The 23,812-nt window shown below is 36.5% G+C and overlaps 1 long non-coding RNA gene across 1 annotated transcript in view; it reads left to right on the forward strand.

Annotated features, from left to right (window-relative positions):
• The first annotated feature begins 13,222 nt into the window (after positions 1-13,222).
• LOC140338312 (uncharacterized) overlaps positions 13,223-23,812 on the forward strand; it is a 35,193-nt gene continuing 24,603 nt past the window's right edge. The window contains exon 1 of the long non-coding RNA XR_011922222.1: positions 13,223-13,303. This is a non-coding gene — a long non-coding RNA (uncharacterized lncRNA). The remainder of the gene's footprint in view (positions 13,304-23,812) is intronic.

The following is a 23,812-nucleotide window of genomic DNA, read 5'->3' on the forward strand; positions in this document are numbered from 1 at the left end:
AACCAGTTGAAAAATACAGTAAATACATAAATAAATACACCAAATACCTGTAACCACTAAACCCAAAGTTTATTTAGAGAAAATAAAAAAAACATAGAAAACACTGTGGAATTACCAAGCATAATAAAACTCTTTCCTGGTCTGGAAGGCAATCAGATATTTTGTGAATCAATCAATTAATTATGGTTTTATTAAAAAATTCAGCTGCATTTACACAGGTCAACAAAAAATGAGTTTTGATAATCATCAGAAACCACAACAAACTTTTCTCTATCAGTTTTTCGAGCAGATTTCAGATCTGTTTTCAGTTTTCCTCTAACACATACAGGTCCTGACTTATGAATACTATTATAGTTACATTGTACATGCATGTATTTTGTATTAAAACTTAAGCACCATTGAAGGCACACTGTGGTATAGATCTACTTAACAGTGTCAGTCAGGTAGCATTGATTCTTCAGAAATGCTAAGAGTATGATTTTCTTGTGTACTCTTTGTCTGGATTGTGGCGGTACAGTATCCAGCAGTAGTCAGCCATCAAACTTTTATTTCAGAAACCTTGGTAGCGGTGCTTCATTAACTGAATGTCCTGATGAAAACTTTCTCCTTGTTCGTCACTCACCATACCAGGATTTTCCGGGAAGAATTCTAGATGTGAGTGCAAGAAATGTAATTTTAATGACATGCGACAACCCAGTTTCTGGTATGAATCAAGCAGATTCTGAGTTCCTTCCTTGCATGCAGGAGACTTTTGGTTGCCCAGGAAATTTTCACACAGCCACTTGAATGCATCCCAAGCTTCTAGCTCAGCTTCTGAGAGAGATTGTTTAAAAACATTATCTTGCAAAACAGACTTGATCTGTGGCCCTAAAAATATCCCTTCCTTCATTTTTGCAGTGCTTATGTTTGTAAACTTCTCAATAAGGTACTGAAAACCCATGGAGTTTGATTTACCCATGGTCTTTACAAGGTTCTTCATCAAGCCCAACTTGATATGGAGAGGTGGCAGAAATATGTTATGGGGATCAACCAGGCAGAAACTTGACAGCTTGAGCTTGTTCCAGGCTTATAGGTATCTCTTGGTAGCCAATCTCACTTGACATAATGGTCTCCCGTAGATCGGCTGTCCAACAGGCATAGGAAACAGCAATATTTTGTGAATCCTCTTTGCATCGATCAGCAAGCAAATGACTTTTAGATCCCCACAGATGTTCCACTGATGTGTTTTATGCTGTATTACTTCATGAAGTAGTAACTTCATGTTGTCATAAGACTCCTTTAGGTTAACGGAATGGGCAATCGGTAAACTTGGTTTGGAATTACCATTATGCAGTAAGACTGCTTTCAAGCTTCTTTTAGAGGAATCAATGAAGATAAGCCATTCAGATGGAACATGCTCTTGTGACAAACTTGGAATTACCACTATGCAATAAGACTGCTTTCAAGCTTCTTTTAGAGGAATCAATGAAGATACACCATTCAGATGGAACATGCTCTTGTGACAAACTGTTAAAGAGTGCATTTATATCATGACAGTAGCACAGTGAGCAATCACTAGTGAAGAATGTTATCAAGTTATAATTTTGTTTTCTGTAGTGAGTTACAGATACACCCTTTGCAAGCAAGTGCTTCTGTTTGGTCATTGAAGCAAGACGTTCTGCTTTGTCTTTGGAGAGATTTAGATCACGAACGAGATCATTCAGCTCTACTTGTGTAAAGGTTCTGATTCTTCATCGGCCAAGTAGTCAGGACCAGATGATTCGGGGTTGTAACTGGCTGCAACTCCAGCGCATTCCTCATCACCTTCTACAGAAACAACTCCATCATATGGCAGTACAGGAACTGGCAATGAATCATCATTGGGAACAGGCCTAATTGCAGAATTGAGGCTGGGATATACAATTTTGTGCTTAGTTTTACCTGAGAATCTACTTTTGTTGATAGCAGTCCATTAGATGGTCTTGCAGTTCTCCCCACACTATCGGGATTGCAAATGGCATTGCTGCTTTACGCCGATTTAGCCAGTCAAGCAGTCCGTTGGAACAACTGGTACTACTGGTACAACAGAAACTGTCTGGATTATTAAGGCAATTTCTAGGCATGATGGCAAATGAAACCAATTGCAATAAGTGCGGTCTCTAACCTTTAAAAAAAAAAACTGTCAATAAATGTTGAAATATGTTAAAGCTATTTATAATGAATTTCACACAATATATAATGAGTTGTATCAAAAAAATGAGATGTGCTAGATAAAAACTAAACACAGATTTGAAATCTGCATTAAAAGTACTACAAGGCCCACATAAAATTATATCTGATGAAAATGACATGTTGACCTGTGTTATTATGTTTATTTAGAAAAACAGTCATTTTTGTTTTTAATAAACTATTAACATGACTAGAACTAGCTTATCCTGCCTTTTTACAAATCTTACTGCAAAGAAGATTTACTGCCATTCTACACACAAGAAGATTAAACTTATTGTCCTCCAGATACAAGGAATGCCAATTCCTAATTTTCAGTAGTCTTACAACATTGCAACATGCAGTATGTTTACTATACGGATCATTTATGTATTTACACATGATGCTCATATTCCCCTGAAATGGGGGAAGGAATTCAGTTCAGCTAATCTTTCCTAATAGTTGTGCTCCTACATACTCTTTTTACATTTAGTTGTCTTTCTCTGCATTTTCTCCAGTTTCACAACCTTTTTCTGAACTGACTGGGGACCAAACCAAAACTGCATATTCAAAATTATGTCTCACTAAAGCTTTGTACAGGATCAATATTTTGTTTCTATCTATGGAGTTCATACCTATTTTAACACAATACAAGTCAGTGCTCAACCCAGAAATTTTTTTAAGCCGGGTGGGAGGAAATTGTAGGCGGGTGGTAGCCCCTGTATTGTGATCAAACTCTTTAGTAACCACCCAAAAACAGCCAGGTGGGTGCTGAAAAGTGCCGGGTGGTGCGCCAAGCTAAAAGAAACTGCAGCTAGGCATTGCATGCTGTTAATAATTCTTTGATCTTCCAAAACCCCCAGATCATTCTCAATCATTATAAAACTCCCTCAGTTGTACTCCTGCCAAAATGTAATGCTGACTGTGTATGTAATGTTAATCAACAATAAATAATATATAATAATAAATAATAATCCCAAATTTTAGTCCTAACACCAAGCTATGGGGTACACCATAGACTAGTCAGAGTATGAAGAAATCATTACTGTCCTCTGAACACAATCTTTAAAGCTGAACTTCAAGCACAAAAAACTAATTCAAATATATTTCCTAACCAAAGAGTATAAATCCATTTTGTGTTCATCAAATGCATTGGAACACCATTATCTTAACTTGTAAAATTAGCATTGGCCTCAGCATTGTGCTGCATATAGTCTTTGCAGAGAGCAGGGCCTGGCAGGTCCACCACTACAGGCTGCCTACAGAAAACTACTTAGGGAGGTAGATATAAGTCCACTTACCCTACACAACGAGATAGAGGAAACTACTACAGAAAAGCAAAGAACAGAAATTGATTAATGCTGAATTACTGTACACATAAAAAAATGACATTTTTAAAAATTTGGTGCCTTAAAAGTCCTATTATAATTTCCCTTTGCTCTACAATGCACAGTGCCATGCAGTGTGGATCCCAGGTTTATACTTGGCACTGCTGGGAATAGAGCTACATGATGGAGGCAAATTAACAACTGGGCCCGCACAGTAATTATATTGATGGCCTTACAGTTACATAAAAGGATTGTGGTGGGTCTAGAACAGTCAGCAGCAGAGATAGTGGCTGTGGAGAATGCCAAACCGGACTAATCATTGTTGAAGGGCACAAAGAAAAAAGTAGGTGTATACCATAAACTGCAAGTTTGCTATGCATATTTATGACATAAGTATGCATACATTATGACATAAACACAGACCCACCAACAAGTTTATTTACCCTTTAATGTAGGATTGCAGTGAGACTCAAGTCAAATAACATCAGCAGAAGGAACTTTCGAACGCCAAGGACAGTGAAGTGATGCATATTGTAAGTATATGCATATTGTTAGTGTATAAAAAAAAATGTACAGGACGTATATTTAATATGTTTAGACATTTTTTCTACATTACCTCTATATCCATTTGCTTTTTTTATAGAATTTTTTATTGTTTTCTTTAGAATTTTTTCTTTTCTTTTTCGGATTATTTGCACCCATACATGGGAACTGAAGACTTGCAAATATACAAATACTTATTTTTAATATGTTTTGAATTCACACTTGAATTCACAAAAATAAAATGTTGTTTTTCTGCATGCAAAAGCACTGAACTGTTTTAGGTAAGTTGAACGAAAAGTTAGAGCTGTGCTGTATGCTTTTGAGGTATACTACTACCTATACAGCAGTTTATTAGATAAATCATTAGTAAAGGACAGTGACAGGGGAAAACATTGTTTCACTAGTGTAGTCTATAGATGAGGTAACCCAACAAATGATTTCTGCAAAAACTTGGGTACAAACCCAAAAGATCAAAATTTTCATAACTTCCTGCACACACATTGCGAATTATTGAATCACACAACCATAACTTGCATGATGTTTAGTTTGGTAAATGGCTTTGGAACAACAAATGATATCTATGATAACTAAAGGACATCTTAAAAATTAGATGTCATACCAGTAGCATCCATAGCCCTATGGATTCTTTTTTATTTCTGCCATATTCAGGATAATGCTTTGAATGTGAACACAACAAATGTATATCTAGAGATAACAAGAAGAGTGCCACCATCTGCTCTTATATCAGCAGAGGGGAGTCTTAGTCAACCAGTGTGTTAATATAGGCTTCTCGGAATTGTAAATGTTCTGGGTTTATTCCCAACTATGAGTCCAAACACCCACAAAGCTCAAGTGTCTTATATATTTAGAAAGACAGCATGTTCCTTTTTGCTGAGAAAATTTACTGTTCTCTGACTAGGAGGCATCTTAATTAGTGGGATGACACATAAAGAAGTTGACTAATTCACATCTGAACAACAACCCAGAGAACTAGACTAGTGGTAAGTCTTCTGCTTTCACTGTACTGCATATGACTTTCTAGAACATGTTTACAAGATATTGAAGTCCAGAGTCAGTGCAAACAAATTAATTATATTATAGAATTCTGTGAATAATAAAGTAGACAATGTGGATTATTAAGTGGTCAAATGATGAATACAGCAGAAAAAGAATAGTCGGTATCATAAGGGCATGAGTCAGTACCCTAAGGAACAAACAAACAGTGAAAAAAAACTAATACAAATAAAAATATTCATTATTTTTGAAGGTGTTGACAAACAAGAATAGATATGGCCTTTCACGACTCCTAAGAACTATTATGTAGAAAGTAAAAGTATAATACAAAGGTTTGACTAAGAAATATTGTTTACACAACCTGTATTTTTATTTTAAATTATTAAAAAATATGAAATACTAACTAGTTTAAATTAAAATACTTTTAAAATATGTATTGTTTTACTTCTTTGCGTCTGTTTGAATTAAAAAATGAGTTACTTTTTCAGTGACTAAACAATGGCTGTGTGCTATTGATGAAATTACCTTTAACTTTTAATTTTGATATGAACAAAAAGCAAATTAAAAAGACAACTAACTCAAATATTCATTTTTTTTACAGCCAAAGTATGCAGAAGAGCATCTCTGAACACACAAGACATCGAACCTTGAGGTAGATGGCTACAGCAACAAAAGACCACACTGAATGCCACTCCTATCAGCTAAGAATAGGCACCTTAGGTTACAATTCCTTCGGACTCACCATCTACCACAGGCTACATCACCCGATATTGCGTCTGTGCGAGAGATCAGTTTACGTAGGCAGAACGCGGAAGAGGGACAAAGAAGATGGTGCCATCCGATGCTTCCTCCCCACCAGTATGAAGGAGGATTCCAGGACAATGAGGGACCCGATCCAGAAAATCTCCAGAGGCACTGACAAATCTGCAAAAGTAAAGGTGAGTTATTTTTTTGAACCTCTTGTACTTAAAAAATTGTCCTGTCACTACAGAGCTACATTAAAAATAAGCTCAGTAATTACTTCTCCAATGCCATGTGTGTTGAAATGCCACCACAATTTCTCTCTGATGACTGCATGTGTTCCACAAGTCTGGTTGGGTAAATAGCTACTCCCCTACTGCATGCAGTTTTTTCTTCCACTGGCTTGCATCCTGTTACAGGATGTGCAAGCTGGTGTAAAGAACTAGATTGTGCAACCGGAAGTACAGATTCTTCACACACCCAAAGAGTTCTAATAGTTAAATACTCAGCTTAGGAAAGTCTGCACATCTCAGAATTTTAGAATGTCACCAAAAGTGTGGGGAACTTTCTGTCTAGAACAGCTGTCACAAGAATAAGTGTTAGTGTTCCCATACTAGTGTATCCCCATTTCTAGTAAGAACTGAAAATGTTACATTTTTTATTACTTTCTGTCCTGGTAACAAAGGTCACCAGGACAAAGAAGGTGATCCTCCTTAGCAGGGACACGGGCAGTATTGTAGCCTAATAGTGCATCTAATCCCTTCACAATCTGAAATGAATAAAAGAGTTTTATCTAAAAATACACTTTAAGCTTGCAAACAAAGAAAGCAACAGAGGTAGTAAGAATTTGCGTTTGGCACAAAGACCTTCCGAACAATACCAACATATTTAAAAGCAAACATAGCATTATAAAACAGGCATAATAAATATAATTCTAGCAATGGCAAAGAAGTAGCTCTTTCTGCAAATAGTGCTGTGACTGATTTCCTTATATGACCCCTCTCGCGGAACTAAGAAGCAATAATTGTCTCGAATTTTAGTTTTTTGCAGCTCTTTTTTTCAGTAAAGTCTCACAACTCATAAAATTGTAAAGATTCATTTACTTTTAGGGAGTAATATAAAATAAACTTAGGGTAATATAAACATACATTTTAAAAAATGATCAGATATATTTTTTTAGTATATTCTGCCAAAAACCCTATTTGTGTTCTTGCTAAGTTGTGAGGTCAGTGCAGTTTATTATCCAGTGGCTGTAAGATGATGCCGGTTGGAGGTGGGGATTAGAACAATGCAAATCCTGGGAGCAAGGCATAGTAGGTATGTCATTAGTGCACAACCAATGGCTAAATACAGAATATACGCCATCAGTGGTGATAGAGAGAAGTGTAGACCTCTCATAATTTGAAGAGGGAAGACTAGGAAGTAAAACTACGTTCACACACTAGATTATTGTTGCCCCAGATGAACAATTGTGATTGTTTTGGATGAAATTCTAGCGTGTGTGGAATGGTCCTCTAATGTCGTTCATCAGTTTGTCCTGGTAGTTCAATGAATGACAAAGTAGGGAAAACTGCTGTACCATATGATGGAGGAGGGAGTAGCAGGGTTCATCCTCCCTTCTCCATAGAAACAAACATAGTGTGTACAGCTCTTTTTCTTTCTCCAGAAAGTGTACAGGGCCCAATGGTATGGTAATACTTACATTTTTTGCCTTTCTAACAGCCTGTAAAATGAAATCAGTAAATTTTCTCTGAGTCATCCTATCAACATTTGCCATTGTTACTATTGTTTGCAGCAGGCTGTTTTGTTAAAATTTATTCTGGATTTGTAGTGTATTTAGTTGCAATACCTGTGTCCATGTGCATGTCCATAGTTATTTTCTGGTGTTTTCTTGTTTTGGTAACTTCAGAACCTAATAACATGCAGACATACAGAACTTATTCCAAAAACACAGGCATAAAACACAGAAAAAGGGGGTCAGTGAGCATATGGGTCCCCATCCCCTCTCCTGATCATACCGGGCAGGCAGAAAAAAAGCCAGTTAATTTTTATGAAGAGAACATTTTTTTCAAGTTGAAATTATTCAGATTGGGTGGTGCTACTGTATTAATGGGAAGCTAAATGCAGATAGTAAAAATCAATCAAACATCCAAAATATGCAATGCCAGAATATGCTGTTTCTGTTGCTGTCCAAATCCTTTGCATTGTTCCATAACACTGCATACAGTTTGGAGGCATGTAATTTAAAGGATTGTTGTTTGTTCCAAGTGACCCACGAAGTCCAGTGAAAGAAAGGACCCACTTTCTATCATGTATTTTTTTTTTTGCATTCATACATGTCCCTATGGCAATGTCAAGCAACCTTTGCCTGACTTCACAGAAGATTTAGTATTTTTCTTAAAACTGGACAGAATGAGAAATTAATTTGGATTCTTTGAAATTCAAGCAGGATTTGACAAACATCCAGCAAATTGTACCAAGGTAAACTCAATTACCTCTAAGATTCCTATTCCTTGATTAGGATATGTCATTAAGTTTGGGTTGACTACATTTTAAACAAGACTTGCCAAACCCTGGCTAATTCAAGAGTCACCAAATACTAGCTTATTCACTCTAAAACTTTCACAAATAAAAGTTAAAACCTCATTGGTTGTAAATAAAAACAGCTAAACTTTCTAATTTCTTTTTTAGTGTAGTTATAATAGATAAACCCCTATAGGAGAGTATTTTTAGAAAGCAGATTGTATATTTAGAAATAGACTGGAATCACAACAAAAGAAAAACTATTGATCTACTAAAATAAAATAAATTACAGCACAATTGCCCATGCATTATGTCACCATTGCCCACAAGCTGAGACATGTCCCATATAACATGAAATGTTCACATTCTCTTTTGTCCTTCTCACAAACCATGTATTCTTACGTCACAAAGTCATTACAACTTGAAGTCAAACTACCCTTTTGTGCTATTTTCTGGTTATGATAAACAGTCACCAAAGAACTCTAAAAAGTACTATTTTGTTATAAAAATCCAATGCCAGTCCTGACCAGTTTTATATTGGTAAACTACTCAAATCTTCCTCTTATCCTATTCTGCACAATCTAAAAGGCTGATTGATCAGTGATCCCAAGATAATAATTGGGAGGGCTAACCAGGCTCTATGAGATAACACAGGACATGAGCACAGGTCACTGCAAAGCTCTAAAGTATTAGACATTTTGTTCTACTTCTGGAACAGAAATAATAAAATTTTGGTTTTTGGTCACACACTCAAAACAAGAATGCAGATAACTGCATTGGCAAGTTGTGTGACAATTTGCTGAACACTTGAGCTGCATACTCTTTCTGGGTCAGTTATACAGAAAGTAATAAAGCAAGAGAAATATCACCCAAACCAGACGATTAGTAGTTTAAATAACAAGGTCATTAATGGCAGGTTACATATGCTCTTAGTATAGGTCTTTTAACCACAATTTCACAAAACATGTAATATTTGTTAAATGTCATGTTTTATGTTTTGGTTCCTATAGGTGTGACTACTTCTTAGCATGCTATAGCAAAGAGGGTCCAAAACAGGATATAAAGCTCTCATGATGCAATGTTTTACATTTACATGACATTTGCTGTAAAAAAGCCTGATATAGAGAAGGTGGTGTTACAGAAACATATTGTCTTTGTATGTACTTTATATGATAGAAAATGGTCAATTTTTGCATTAAAGTGGAACTAAACCCAGGCTGACTTATTTGTCCACATTCCAGTTCCAGGCACCACCATCTTGCTTCTCTTCTTCCTCATCTGGACAATCTATAATTGGCCATTCATTTTAACAGCTTTTCATATTTAAACAATCAGAACAGTGTTTCAGAGATGTGGTTGGCTTGCAAAATTTGAATTGTGTTCTAAACATAATTTTTTATTTTACTTAACAAATATTACAAAAAAGACACGAAATCAAGCCTGGTTGTAATTAACTATAGTAAATTGTCCAGCAATTATACATTTATCTATCTATTGTAGCCCTGTTATGGGGGGGTTGTGTAAATGACCCTCACAAACCAGGCTATGGCGCTAACCTGTAGATAACAGAGAGGATCCGGGGCCTTCGCTATGTGGAAGAGTGAGGATACTAATAAAGTTGGCAGTGCCTCCACCCAGGACAGGGTCTCTGTTAGCAGAGGGGCTCCCTTCCTGGGACATTAACCAGAATTAAAAACAGTAATATAAAACAGAACCCGAGGAACCACTACACCCAGCATACAACATTAATCATTACAGCTAAATGAACACACAGGTTGGAGTATTTGTAAGCTTTATATCTCAAAACAGTAATAGCAATATTTACAATCAATAAACATAGATGAATACTCATAGCAAGAGTCCTGAGGAGAATTGTGCACAGATATACCCGGGTATATATACAGTCCATAACCACAAATACCTCCAGTAATGATCAGTGTCAGGATGAGTTGCAGAGGCCTCTGGAGTTGATTGTAGCAAAGATGTCCTGATGAGATGATTCTGAAGACAGCAGCAAGGAGATCCTCCAACTGACAATTGGGCTGTTATGCTGAGATCCTGGATTGCACGGATGCAGGCAAAGTATCCGGAGTTCAGGAACAATCTATCTGCACTACCACTTAGACCCTAGCAATCACACTAATCTGCCAATGCAACCGGACCTCTGATACCTATGGGCCATTGCATGCCTAACCTATGCTAACTGTAAATAAACTGAGGGTGCAGATCAGTAAAAATAACTGAAAGGGCAGAGCCAATATATATTTGTGTATGTAGCTGATACACTGACTGTAGGGATTTCCCTCTGATAACAGATATCACATATACCCTATTATTACAGAGGGAAATAATATAATACTGCACCACACACAGACACAGCAGTCAGTGTGTTCTGGTAGGAATGCAGGCACCTACCCTGGCTGAGCACATGTTGTCATATCTGCCCCTGTACTTCCTGAATTTAAGTGATCTCTGATGGGGTTTCTAAGGCCACTATCAGGGGCAGGCAACACTTCAACAACTTTATTTGCAATCTACAAAGTTACAACTCAGCAAGCAGATAGAAAAAGGCAGTCCCCTACACTATCTATCTAAAAATGTTCTCTGTGCATACATACATCCAACCATCTTATGGAGTCTCCTATGCTGAAAATGACATCCGTCTGAAAATGTTTTATGACTATTTTGCTGGCTCCAGCTGCCATGATAATTTAGTAATTTCAGTATTCAGACTAACTATGCAGATCAAGAGCTGTGACTTCACTCTGACTTCCCTGATATGAATGTTTGTTCTAGGTCAGTGTGTGAACATAAGCCTCATTTATAGGTGTTTTCAACCCCATTATAGGTGTTCATTCCCATTTGAATTCCCATTTTCCATTACATAGACATAAATAATTTATAGAATGATATAGCATTTGCACCATAGTGCAATATTATTATGTCTAGGCGGTGGCATGATTTATAATTATTATTATTAATATTATTATTAATAATAATAATAATAACAAACAGGATATATATGGCGCTCACTTATAGGGGGGTATTGTTTAGGTGATCGAATGCCGAATTCGAACACTATTAAAGTCAATAGTGGGAAAGTTTGGGGTACTTTTCGGGACTGTGAAGAACTGCAAGAGCAATCAGGGGAGCGGAGCTGACAGCTCCGCTCCCCTGATTGCTCTTGCAGCCCTTTACTAGTTGTATGTGTTCTTGGATAGAGTTTCTCTATCCAAGAACACAGGAGTCCTGTGTTCCTGGATAGAGAAACTCTATCCAGGAGTAAGAATAGTGCTCCCTGGTTGGCTGAGCATTAGAGATTTTGAATGGGGAGACTTGTCCCCTTTTAACTTTCAGTGCTGCGGATTGCACACTGTTCTCAATGAACGCAGCCGCATTCATTGATAAGATCCCCGGCACTAGGGGCTAAATGGGGACAAGTCTCCCCATTCATTCACCTCTAGTGCTCTGTGATTGGCTGGGGAAAGAAAAATCCTGATGATGCTTGAGATGTCATCAGGGTTTAACTTTCCTCAGCCAATCACCGAGCACTAGAGGTGATGAATGGGTAAACTTGTCCCCATTTAACCTCCAGTGCCCGTGGGATCCCACACTGACAGAAGGATTCCAACGGCTGTGCAGCCATGGGAATCACCCTGTCATTGTGGGATAATCTGTAAAAAAATAGAAGTTAGTTACACATTCAATAAATTACTTTAACAATAAATTTTTTAACACATTTTTTATACACACAAATTTGCGCTGTCGAATCCTGTGTTTTTCCGGTCGGTCTATCCAAATTCGAACAGCCATATTCAGGTCAAATATAAGGACAACCTGAATTCGGACACCAACACTAACTCTGGCCTTTGCAGCGCTAGTGTTTGTGTGGGTTTCCTGCAGGTAATCTGGTTTCCTCTCACTTTACAAAAACCGTGCAGTTAGAACAATTGGCTTCCCCCAAATTCACCTTAAACTGTGGTAATGACATAAGACTATGGTAGGGACATTTGGTTGTAAGCTCCTTTGAGGGAAAGGTAATGACATGACTATGGACTTTGAGAAGAGCTGCATAATATGTCTGCACTGGATACTGGATAATAATAATAATATATATTTTGTACTCAAAGTGTTTTGACAATACACAGGTACAATTACCTGAATAGATAATGTTATTATTAATAATAGTATTAATATTATTATTATTAATAATAATATTAATAATAATAATAAACAGGGTTTATATAGTGCCAACATATTACGCAGCTCTGTACATTAAATAGGGGTTGCAAATGACAGACAGGTACAGTGACACAGGAAGAGGAGAGGACCTTGACCCGAAAAGCTTACAATCTAGAAGGTGGGGAAAGAATCACACAGTAGGAAGGGGGATATGGAATGATGGAAATTAGTGAGGGTTTTATAAGACAGAAGAAGATGGTTAGGCATGATTTACTGTATGTCAATCTGTATGCCGGGAAGTGTGACTATGTTTGTGCAATAGTGTATGAACATTTTTGTGGTATGGAGTGCTGTATGTGCTGTTTTTTACTGCGCATATGTTTACTGGATCAAATTTGTGTACATGCTTTCTCTGTATCAGTATCTTCCATTCATTCCTTTTTGTTTAATACAAGATTATGGCGTTTTAAACAGTCCTTCTGTGCTGTAGAAGCATATAAATGCTCCAATGTTAATTTAACCACCCCCTCACAGACCCTTCTTCATCCCCCCCATTCCTTATGTGCCTCTGTCCCCTTGTCCCCAGCAGTGGACTACAATGCTGCCTAAATCTGTTGCTAAAAATACCTTAGGTGACTCAGACTGGCAGGCAGTGACTCACCAACATGTGGGGAAGAGAGAGTGAGAGAGAGGGTGGGCTGCACACAGGCGAATAAAGACTAGTATGGAATTGGAAACGCAGAGAACATCTTACCTCCTCAAAAAATAGATGTTGAAAAGGACACAAGGTATGATTAACAGTGAAATCACATCTGAATGAAAATTGAAAAGATATTAAAATGCCTTTGTTTCACATCATCATTCATTACGCATTCTTCGCCCTCTCTACTGCAGTTTTTCCAGTCTTACACTTGACACCCTTTACTATATGTACAAATGATTGGAAGGTAAAAGGGGAATCAGGTTGATGGGGGCTGATGACATCTGTGCATGCAATATGGCATATTGCTAAGATGATGTCACAACAGGCTATAAAGTAAGCCATCGTATAGGCATCTAATTTTAATCTTTTTCAGTAAAAGACAAAAAAACTAATGTTTAATCTAATGCCTTTTATTTTAGATTTAGACTGCCTGTACAATTTGTCCTTTTCTGTGTATCTTACACTGCTATAAATGTTGTATTCTTCTTCCTGCGTATTCAACAGACAGTTTCAGTGTTGCTTTGTATCACTAAATTTCCATTGTCTTATTTTTACAATAACCTACAAAACCCAATGCAAATAATCTATCAATACCAGTCTATACCCATTTTTTAATGATTATGTAGAGACAACATTTTGTCAAAACACAGGAATCCTAAAATATTAACAAATATAGTCTGTGCTGATTACATGATACAATATGCAAAGGCAGAAATCTAATCAACAAAATTGAATAACAGTAGAATGAACTCTAATTTCACAGCAAACTACTAAGAGACAAATATGTATTTAAAGCACATAGTGACTGTATTCACAATCATTGTTACATGCAAGTCTTACAAAAACCCATGGATCAGTCCCCATAAAGAAGGAAAAGTGTTTAACTCTTCAGCACCATGGACAGTGGAGAGAAAGCCATTCTGTATTAAAAAGAGAAAACCATTTGATTCAATTATACAGCTTTACTCAGAAACAAATATAAATATGGGCAATAGGTACATAATTACAGAAATGCTTATAATATATTATATGATGACAGATTGTGATAAAGGAGTGATAGCATGGAAGAAGAGAAAAAAAGGTCAAGGAGCCAGTGAATTATACATATATATATATATATATATATACACACACACACACACACACACACACACATATATATATATATATATATATATATACACACACACACACACACACACACACACACACAATAGAAAGAGAGTGGCAAAGAAAGGAGGGAGGCTGAGTTAGGGAGAAAGGGAGGGATGGAGGAGAGAGACAGAGGAGTTTGATAATCAGTACTAAATTTAGCTCTTCACTCTATTTTTAAATTACAGGACAAATGTATACTGAAGATAAAAATATGTACTCTATGTACAAGCTATATATAACACTGAAACATTAGTACACACACACACACACATATATATAATGTATGTATGTTATATATATATTTATGTAACTGGTGGGATAAATGATGGATGCTTGGCTTTGGTTGTTATGCTGGTAGACAAAACAGAAAAATTACCTGTGTTGCTGGATCATATAGGACATAAGGCACAGGTACAGTATACACTTCTATACCTATAGGTGGCTGCAAAGGAATGTAACTGTTGGAATATTGTTTACAATTAACACTAGAATCCAAAATAATACACAAACATGGCATTAGTACTAAAATCCAAATGGATTGTATATGTAAATTTAAATATAATGCCAGCATTGTAGGTATTAAATCAACAGCGTAGATTCATGCAGGTTGACAATATTGTGATATAATGATTTGAATAACTTGCTTACTTTTTCAGAGACTGTTCTGGTCCAGCTTAAAAAGATGCATTGTATTTTCTGTTCTGTACATTTAAATAGTTACAAAGGATTTGTACAAAATCTATTTTTGTAGACAATATTGGTATATTCGTGATGTATCTGATTGGGTTTTAATCAAGGATCACTTATTAAAACCATATAGAAAGATCAACAGTCTGTATGCGCTCTGTAACAGGTGGTATGTTATACTAGTACTGCTTCTTACTATTTTGCCTTACTTCTGTGTGTGTGTTCAATCTATGAAATGCAGATAGTTAATGCTGCAGTTTATGGTCAGTATAAAATTTGGGGTGTAACTGTATTTGGATGCAGAAGTTTCTCTTGGCACTGCTTGCTATGTGTTGCCAGCACTGTGTTATAAATAGAAAAGCTAAAATAAGGAATTCATTATAAGGAGGGGTGAAAAGAGAGTGAGAGAGCGTGGGAGAGAATGTGTGGGCGAAAGGAAAGGAGGGAGAGCAAGGACAGCATCTAGGCAGAAATAAATGTATAAAAATGGAGAAAGACATACAGATAGATGGATAGATAGGTAGGTAGATAGATAGATAGATAGATAGATAGATAGATAGATAGATAGATAGATAGATAGAAAATAAAAAACATTTATAGAAACCTACATAGAAAACAAAAATAGATAGAAAATAAAAAAACACCACCAAAAGGTATCTGCATGTTTCACTTTTATCAAAAAATCTAATTATTCATTAAATGGCAATATAATAATAGACCGTATCTGTGATGTAAACCAGAAGTTCAGCATGCACAGTTAAATCAAAGGCAAAATGAGTGCTATGCCTGACCTTGCTCAGAATCCAAAACTCAAGACTAGAATCCTTGTTTTTTGTATTATGACTGTAGACTAAGATTGTACTGTTCTAAGTTGTAATGTTCACACTTTAATGGAGAAATGATTGGTCCTTTTCAGCCTAACTTACCATAAAATGCCTGATTTCACCAAACAGATAGAAGGACAGGAAACACATCAATACAAAGCCAGTCATATCATAAGATAAAAATGTGGTGAACATGACAATAGTCTCATAATGACCACTCTGTATCCTCTTCAATTTTGTAGTGAAATGTGTTCGCATTATATAAAAAACAGGCTGATAAGAAAGCATTATTGGAATGCAAAGGCCTCACCTTACTGAAGACCACTACAGGTAAACTGTACTGAAAATGCAAGTACTTGGTGTCCAACCATCTTCAAAGGAATTATAAGGTGCCAACCCAACTGTTGCTCCCCACCCAGTGTGATATTACATTTAGCAAATGAACACTTAACACATACATTTTCCTGTGGAAAAATTGAAAACTGTTTGTGCAGTGTCCAGTCTCTTTAATTGACCTGATTGTGCTATTCGTCATGAACCTTACACAAAATGACATAACTTGTGTAATGTGTATGGCAAGAAAGATTAAAACTTTTCATCCTGAGTAAATAACAGTTTGTTGCTTCTAGTGCTATAGTAAGAAGGCTATATATATATATTATGTCATTATATTGAAAGATGTTCCTAATTTGCATCTCTGAACTACCAATAAGGTAAAACTAGAAGCCTTTCTCACTTGTACCCCTAATACTCATAACCCTTATTTTTTTTAATTAAAGTACAGATTTAGAATCCATAAAAAACAAAGCCACATTTAACTTCACCTTGGTAGAATTACCCTACTGTTTAAGTCCATAAGCAATCTAGAAATATCCAGGGCCAGTATTTGATACTACTTTCCATTGACCATAAAAACATGAAAATTTAGATTTGATTGACTATAATATGGGAATTCATTTATTCTTCTATCATATTCCAATAACACATAGGGTTATGTAAGCATTATTTATTCTTGGCCTTCCAATACTAAATTGTGTATTATTCAGAAATAAACCCATGACAGTCAAAGTTACGATGATGTTAGCTTTTTTAAAAACACATTATGATCTACAAGTAATAAAATTATAGACATTTATTTAGCAACTATCCTCTATATTTTTTGTTTCAATGCAATTTTTGAGCATTCCTTTTTAATCTATTTTTATCACCTTTGTCTACATCCTGCCACCCACTTTCTCCTTGCAGCTCCATATTGACAATAAGCCATTTCCGTTCTGTGTAGGATATATTTTCTTCCGCTTCCCACACATATATTGTTGTTCTGACAGCATAAACACCGGTATTTACCCATAATCTGAACTAGTGATACCAACCCTTTCACAGCTGGAATGGCCTATGATATGCTTTGAGTTGCTTACATTAAGCTAGCAATGCTTTTAGGATTTGCAAGTAGGTCCTGTCCCATAGTTTTCAAGTTTTACCAAGTAGACACAATTCAAAAATATAAAATAAATGTTTTATTATTGATCAGTTACAAACATAGTTCATTAACATCAGGAAATAAAGGGTATTCCAAAATAAAGGGTTTTCCACTAAGGGCAGGATTTTTAACTAGGCCACATAGGTTGAGGCCTAGGGTATCAGAACCTCCCAGAATACTTTGTAGTCTGGCCCCTTGATGCTGTATATGTTCATAGACCTAATATATGTCAGAGAAGATGGGTTTGTATATACTCATTGGCCACTACATTAGGTATACCTTGCTAGTACCGGGTTGGACCCAGGTTTGCCTTCAAAACTGCCATCATTTTTTGTGGCATATATTCAGCAAGGTACTGTAAACATTCCTCAATTTGTCAGTTGCACATCCATGATGCAAATTTGACATTCTATCACATCCCATTGGTTCTCTGTTCACCATTCACCATTTGGATACAGTAAATTCATTGTTATGTTCAAGAAACCAGTTTGAAATATTTTCTGACATGGGATGCTATCCTGATGAAAGTAGCCATCACAAGAGTACATTGTGGTGATAAAGGAATGGACATGGTCAGCAACAATACTAGGGTAGGCTGTGGCATTTAAACGATGATCAGTTGGTACTAATTGCCCAAACTGTGCCAAGAAAAAGACCTCATTACACACTACCACCATCTGATTCGTTGACAGAAGGTAGGGTGGACCCATGCTTTCCTGTTGTTGACACAAAATTCGTACCATTCAAATTTCAAAGAGGAAATCAAGCCTCATCAGACCAGACAACCTTTTTCAAACCTTCTCTTGTCCTTTTTTGGCTCTTGCAAATTGTAGCCACTTGTGCCTTGATGTTCTAAGCCCACAAGTGTGGCACCCTGTATGGGCTTCTGCTGCTATAGCCCATCTTCTTCAAGATTCCACATGTTGTTCATTCAGAGATATTCTTATGCATACCTCGGTAAAAGGAAGTGGTTATTTGAGGTATCGTTGCCTTTATATATATATATATATGCTTACAGCACTTTAGCTATTCTCCTCTGACTTCCGGCATTAACAAGGCATTTTCACCAAGAGAACTGCGGGACACTGGATATTTTACGCTTTTGGGCCCATTCTCTGTATAGATATGCATGAAAATCCAATCAGATCAGCATTTTCTAAAATACTCAGTACCAACAACCATGCCACTTTCAAAGTCACTTAAACCACCTTTCTTTTTTTTCTGATGCTTAGTTTGAACATCACTGAGTTGCTGCCATGTGCTTGGGTGATTAGATATTTGCAATAACAAGCAGTTTAACAGGTGTACCTAATAAAATGGCCAGCAAGTGTGTACAAGATACGCATTATCAGTGGGTGCTCATTTTATTTATAAATTCTTTTTTATAGTCAATAGCAATGACCCTGATTTTTGCTGGTGCTGATTGCATTTGCAGAAATGGTGTTGCCAGGTTTGTGCTAATAGTTTCTGCATACAAGCTTCTGGTGTTGTCAGTATGGTGTTGTTAGTGTCGGTGGAATACTCTGTGGATCTGATTGCAATAGCTGTAATTAAATTTTCATTTATTATAATTATGATAATATTTTCGCTATTAATACTTTGTTTTGGTGTTGTATGCTGTATTATGCTACTCTAATCATCTGTTCTCGTAAGTAAACCCTCAAGCAGAAAATTACTACACATACACCCATTTGAAAATATACAGTACCTGGCTCCTATAGTTCTATACTGAAGGAATACCTGTACAGTACTGTGAAATACAGTACTGTACATAGCCTTAGCCAACTGCCCAGTATGCCCTTGCCTAAAACCAACATTGTGTAGAAACCTTCAGTAAACCATGGCGTTATCCTACAATTCTGTCATTTTGCTGAAATTCATTCATCAAAACCAAAGCCAACCCAACAAATAATATCTCAGCTTTTATGCAAATAAAGTTGAGCATATTTTAAGTCATTCTCTATGTTTCCCGGAAGTCAGGACAACCTACCTCAAACCTTTGCACTGCTTCTGTCTACATCCTACTGCCAATCATTTTTTTTGATTTTCATTTTTTCTATTTCCAAAGAAGCTTGCACATGTGCTTTAGGAATCGTTAGTGGGGACCCATTTGGTGCATGAATTGTTTCTTTCTTCTGAATGAACTATGTATGATTATAAAAAAGTATTCTGGAACATGTACATATATTTAAAATCGGTGTGAATAGTAAGATACATGCCATGCCAACATTCTTTTTGAGGTAGGTGTTTTGAAACCACTTTGCTTATATTTACTTTTTTATTTATTCATTTTATTTATTTTGATTAACAAATAGCTAGATATATGAAAACAATACTAGTGTGAAAGCAAACAAAGCAGATGGGTAAGCTTTGTTCTCTGAAAAAAATTACATTTAAATTTTGTAAATAATGGGGTGTCATTTTAAAATAAGCACAACTTTTTGCTGTGGAATCCAGATTTCCGTGGGGAAACAGGACCATTTAGAATGTGATCTGCCTATAAAGTTACATTGTAGACTCTCTCTGTCATCAGTACTCCCAACTTCAGGGAATATCAATTGATTGGGTAAAACAATTTACCTATGTGGTAAGCAGATCCGTCCACAAATACTCTATACCCATTTATGCTCAAGTGGCGCACCCTTGGTGGTTAAAAGTCCAGATCCTTTGGCATTGGATTGCCTTCAGCTGGCATTGCGCAAACTTGCCAAATTCTCTTGATCTTGACTTATTTTGGTGATTTTCTAAAGATCTGAATGTAGATTTTTCTGTGGAGAATTTTACAATTGTGAATCCAAGCATTAATCCAGAAAATGGACTGTATGGTTATCTGCAGAAAAAGAGGTTTGCTGACTCTCAATCTAATATGCAGTATTTACTATGTGATTTGCACATCTCCTCTTGAGATGTTCCATAAATTATACTAGTTTTCATTTAAAAGCATTTGTTTATTGTTTACTAATACAACAATACCAGGCGTTAAAGTTTTATGTAAAAAGGTAAAGACCAGATTATGCAATGTTTTATATGTATACATGTGTATTTTCATATTTACATGTAAATTTTCCTTACCAATGTCCACACAGAAACAAACACTGTTTCAGGGAGCTGAATGTACAAACTTAATGTAAAGGAACATTTTATTGTGGATCCTTAGTACAGAAAGCATGCAGAGAGTCTTTACAGCAGATAGAAAATAAAGCTTAAAACACAATTCTCACAGGTGCCATTTAGACAACACCTGGGGTTTAGGTAAAACATTTAAAAAAATATAGTGTTAGACTTTAAATAGTATGTTCTTTCCTCCTTTCTTTCTTACTCTTTTAACATGGTTTTACTCCCACGCAGCCCTAGCAACAGGAACCTGTCTCCCAGCAACAGCATCTTACGTGAAAGGAGCGTAGGGAGGGAGGGAGGGATGGAGGGAGAAGGGAGGGAGGAGAGAGATGCGCCAGACGACAGCCTTATAAGGACTTTTTCTCGCTCCAAAAATAAAACAATCAGGTTTTTTCCTCTCTCTCCTTCACCTCACCAGGGAAGGAAAGTTTCAGAAAAGGGAAATCCCTTTAAACTTTTGATTGCTGGCATGAAACAGGACACTAAATCAGACTTACTGGTCTGTAAAACAATTGTATTTTTATCATATCTGCAGAATTGGTCTGGTCATTTTGGGAAAGATTTGGTTTTAAAAAGAAAGATAAAAAAGGCAAATATATAACTGCACAACAACGATTTTGCTACTGGGAATAACACATATGATTTACATGATATTGAGTATGCTGATTCCAAATCTGAACTCAGAATTTGCCTATCACATACAGATTTTAAGTTATAGGCGTGCTATAGCTGTTCAAATGGTGAATAATTGGGTAATGTATTTTTACATGGGAATATTATAACAGTTGCAGCTACCATTATGCCTGCTGCCGCCTCAGCTGAATCACGTCCCCTGGTGGCATGCATGTTCCTGCAGCGTCTGGGCAAGTCAGTGAAACTTTAAAAATAGGTATATAAGGTATATAAGATGGACCAAGGGCTTGTCTCTAGTGCCAAACCAGCTTATTGGATAGTACAACTAGGCCAATGTGAGTCTTTTTTAAGCTAAAATGAGTAGGCGCAACTGTGTTAATAAATCGGACAATTTGTGATACATTTGCTACATTTGTGGCAAATATACGCCGTGTGATCAACGCAAGAACCTAACCAGGAGGGTGAGATTTGCTTACAAGTATTACTTTGGATGTGAAATTAGAGATCAGGGTAAAAGCTGGGCACCCCGTATCCTCTGTCAGGTGTGTTACATTGGCCTAACACAATGGTTGAATGGGAAAATGAATAAAATGCCTTTTGCACGCCTTTAGTTTGGCGTGAGCAAAAGACCATCACTCGGACTGCTACTTCTGTATGAGTAAAATTGCTGGGTTTTCAAAGAAGACTAAGTCAAAAATCATCTATCCTGATTGTGAATCTGCTCTGAAGCCAGTGCCACATGATGCAGAGAATCTAGTGCCAGTCCCTCCTACATCTGTTGTTACTGACAGTGACAGTGTCGAATGAGGAACAGGAGGATGATGTCTATGTTAGTGAATGGTATGAACCCCAATGAAGAGGGTAAGTCACATTTTATAAGCCAATTAGATTTAGATGATCTAGTAAGGGACCTGTCTTTGTCAAAAGAGAAGTCTGAACTGTTAGTCTCCACATTAAAGGAGTGGAATTTGCTACAAAAAGGAATGACAACTTTACACTTTCGTGATCGGTACATAAAGTTTGCAGGTTATTACAAGCTGGAAAACGACATTTGCTTCTGTACCGACGTGAGTGGTCTCAAGATGGAGTTAGGTTGCAAATACATACCAGAGCAGTGGAGATTGGGTATAGACTCAAGCAAAGCAAGTTTGTAAGCTGTATTGATGCAAATAGGTAATGAAAAACCTTCTGTTCCTCTTGCTCATGCCGAAGGAATGAAAGAGACATACGAATCCATGGAAGTCATTTTGAAACTGATTAACTATTCAGAACACAAGTGGAACCTTTGTGGTGACCTGAAGGTGGTGGCACTCCTTCTTGGCCCGCAATTGGGATATACAAAATATATGTGCTTTCCGTGCCTGTGGAACAGTCGTGATGACAGCAACCATTACAAAGTGAAAGAATGGCCACCCAGACCTGAACACACTGTTGGCCAGTACAACATGAAGCATAAATCACTTCATTGATCCACAGAAAGTTTACCTTCCGCCATTGTCATTGCAATGGATAGTGATGGTATGGGTTTTCAGTATCTGAAGGACAAGTTTGGAAAAGGTATACCAAATGCTAAACTGAAAGCAGGCATTTTTGTTGGTCCCCAAATCTGCAATTTGATGAGTGACGCCACATTCAGAAACAAACTCAAGCTTGAACTTGCTGCTTGGGATTCATTTGTGCTAGTTGCCTCAAAATAATTTCTTACATTCCCATCTGGACTTCCTCCCACAAAATTTGGGTGATGTGATTGATGAACAAGGGGAGAGGTTCCACTAGTCATTTCTGTTATGGTAACAAGATATCAAGGCCGATGAAACCCCAACATGATGGGCGACTACTGCTGGTTTCTACAACTGGAGACAGTGAAGTGCACATGTGTGTTGAATTATGTGTAATTGTATATGTTGTTGCAACGTAAAACTAAGTTTTTGTAATGTCATGGAACTATGAGGCAAAAGTTAGGTATGCATGGAGATTACATAGTAACTGTGGAACGAGAGAATGTAGCTAATTGTGTCTATATGCCTAATTACCTTAAGATCCTGACATCCTAGGCAGAATCTGACTTCAGATTTGGATTCAGCACGCTTGATTTAGTATAGGACATATGGATTAGACCAAGTATCAGACAATATTTATTTTTTTGTGATGCAGTGTAATCAATGCTAATTACAGAAAAAATATATTCTTATTATAAAAAAAAACATTAGAATGTATTATATCTAATTAAATAAAAGTGGAAAAATGGTATATGATAATTACAGTCTTTATTATTTACTTATTTTTCTATTACTTAGCCAGGCTAGTAGTGTGTTGCCAATGTAGGATCCAAAAGAATAGCAAACGATGAACTAATAATGTATCACTCTGTGTGAATACCATACAGTTTACAGTGCACAGAGCAGATAGGTGGTAAACAAAAGGGAAAAATGGTAAAGCATATATATAGAGAAGGTCAAGGATAGGAGAGAGGTGCTATTTTTATCAGAAACAAGTAAGAGCATATATACACATAATTAAGAATTATATGGAAAATGTTACATATAGATGATAACCAAAGCAGAATTGCTAATGCGATAATAATAATAATGATAATAAATGTTTTCCTTATATTTTTAGCAATATGCACTTTTCTCTGTTCCATTCTAGGGCACAATATGTGTGTACTTGTAGAGTCCGATTTCAGCATATAGTTACA

Source organism: Pyxicephalus adspersus, chromosome 9 (genome assembly GCF_032062135.1).
Source record: "Pyxicephalus adspersus chromosome 9, UCB_Pads_2.0, whole genome shotgun sequence".
In the NCBI taxonomy this organism is placed as follows: Eukaryota; Metazoa; Chordata; class Amphibia; order Anura; family Pyxicephalidae; genus Pyxicephalus; species Pyxicephalus adspersus.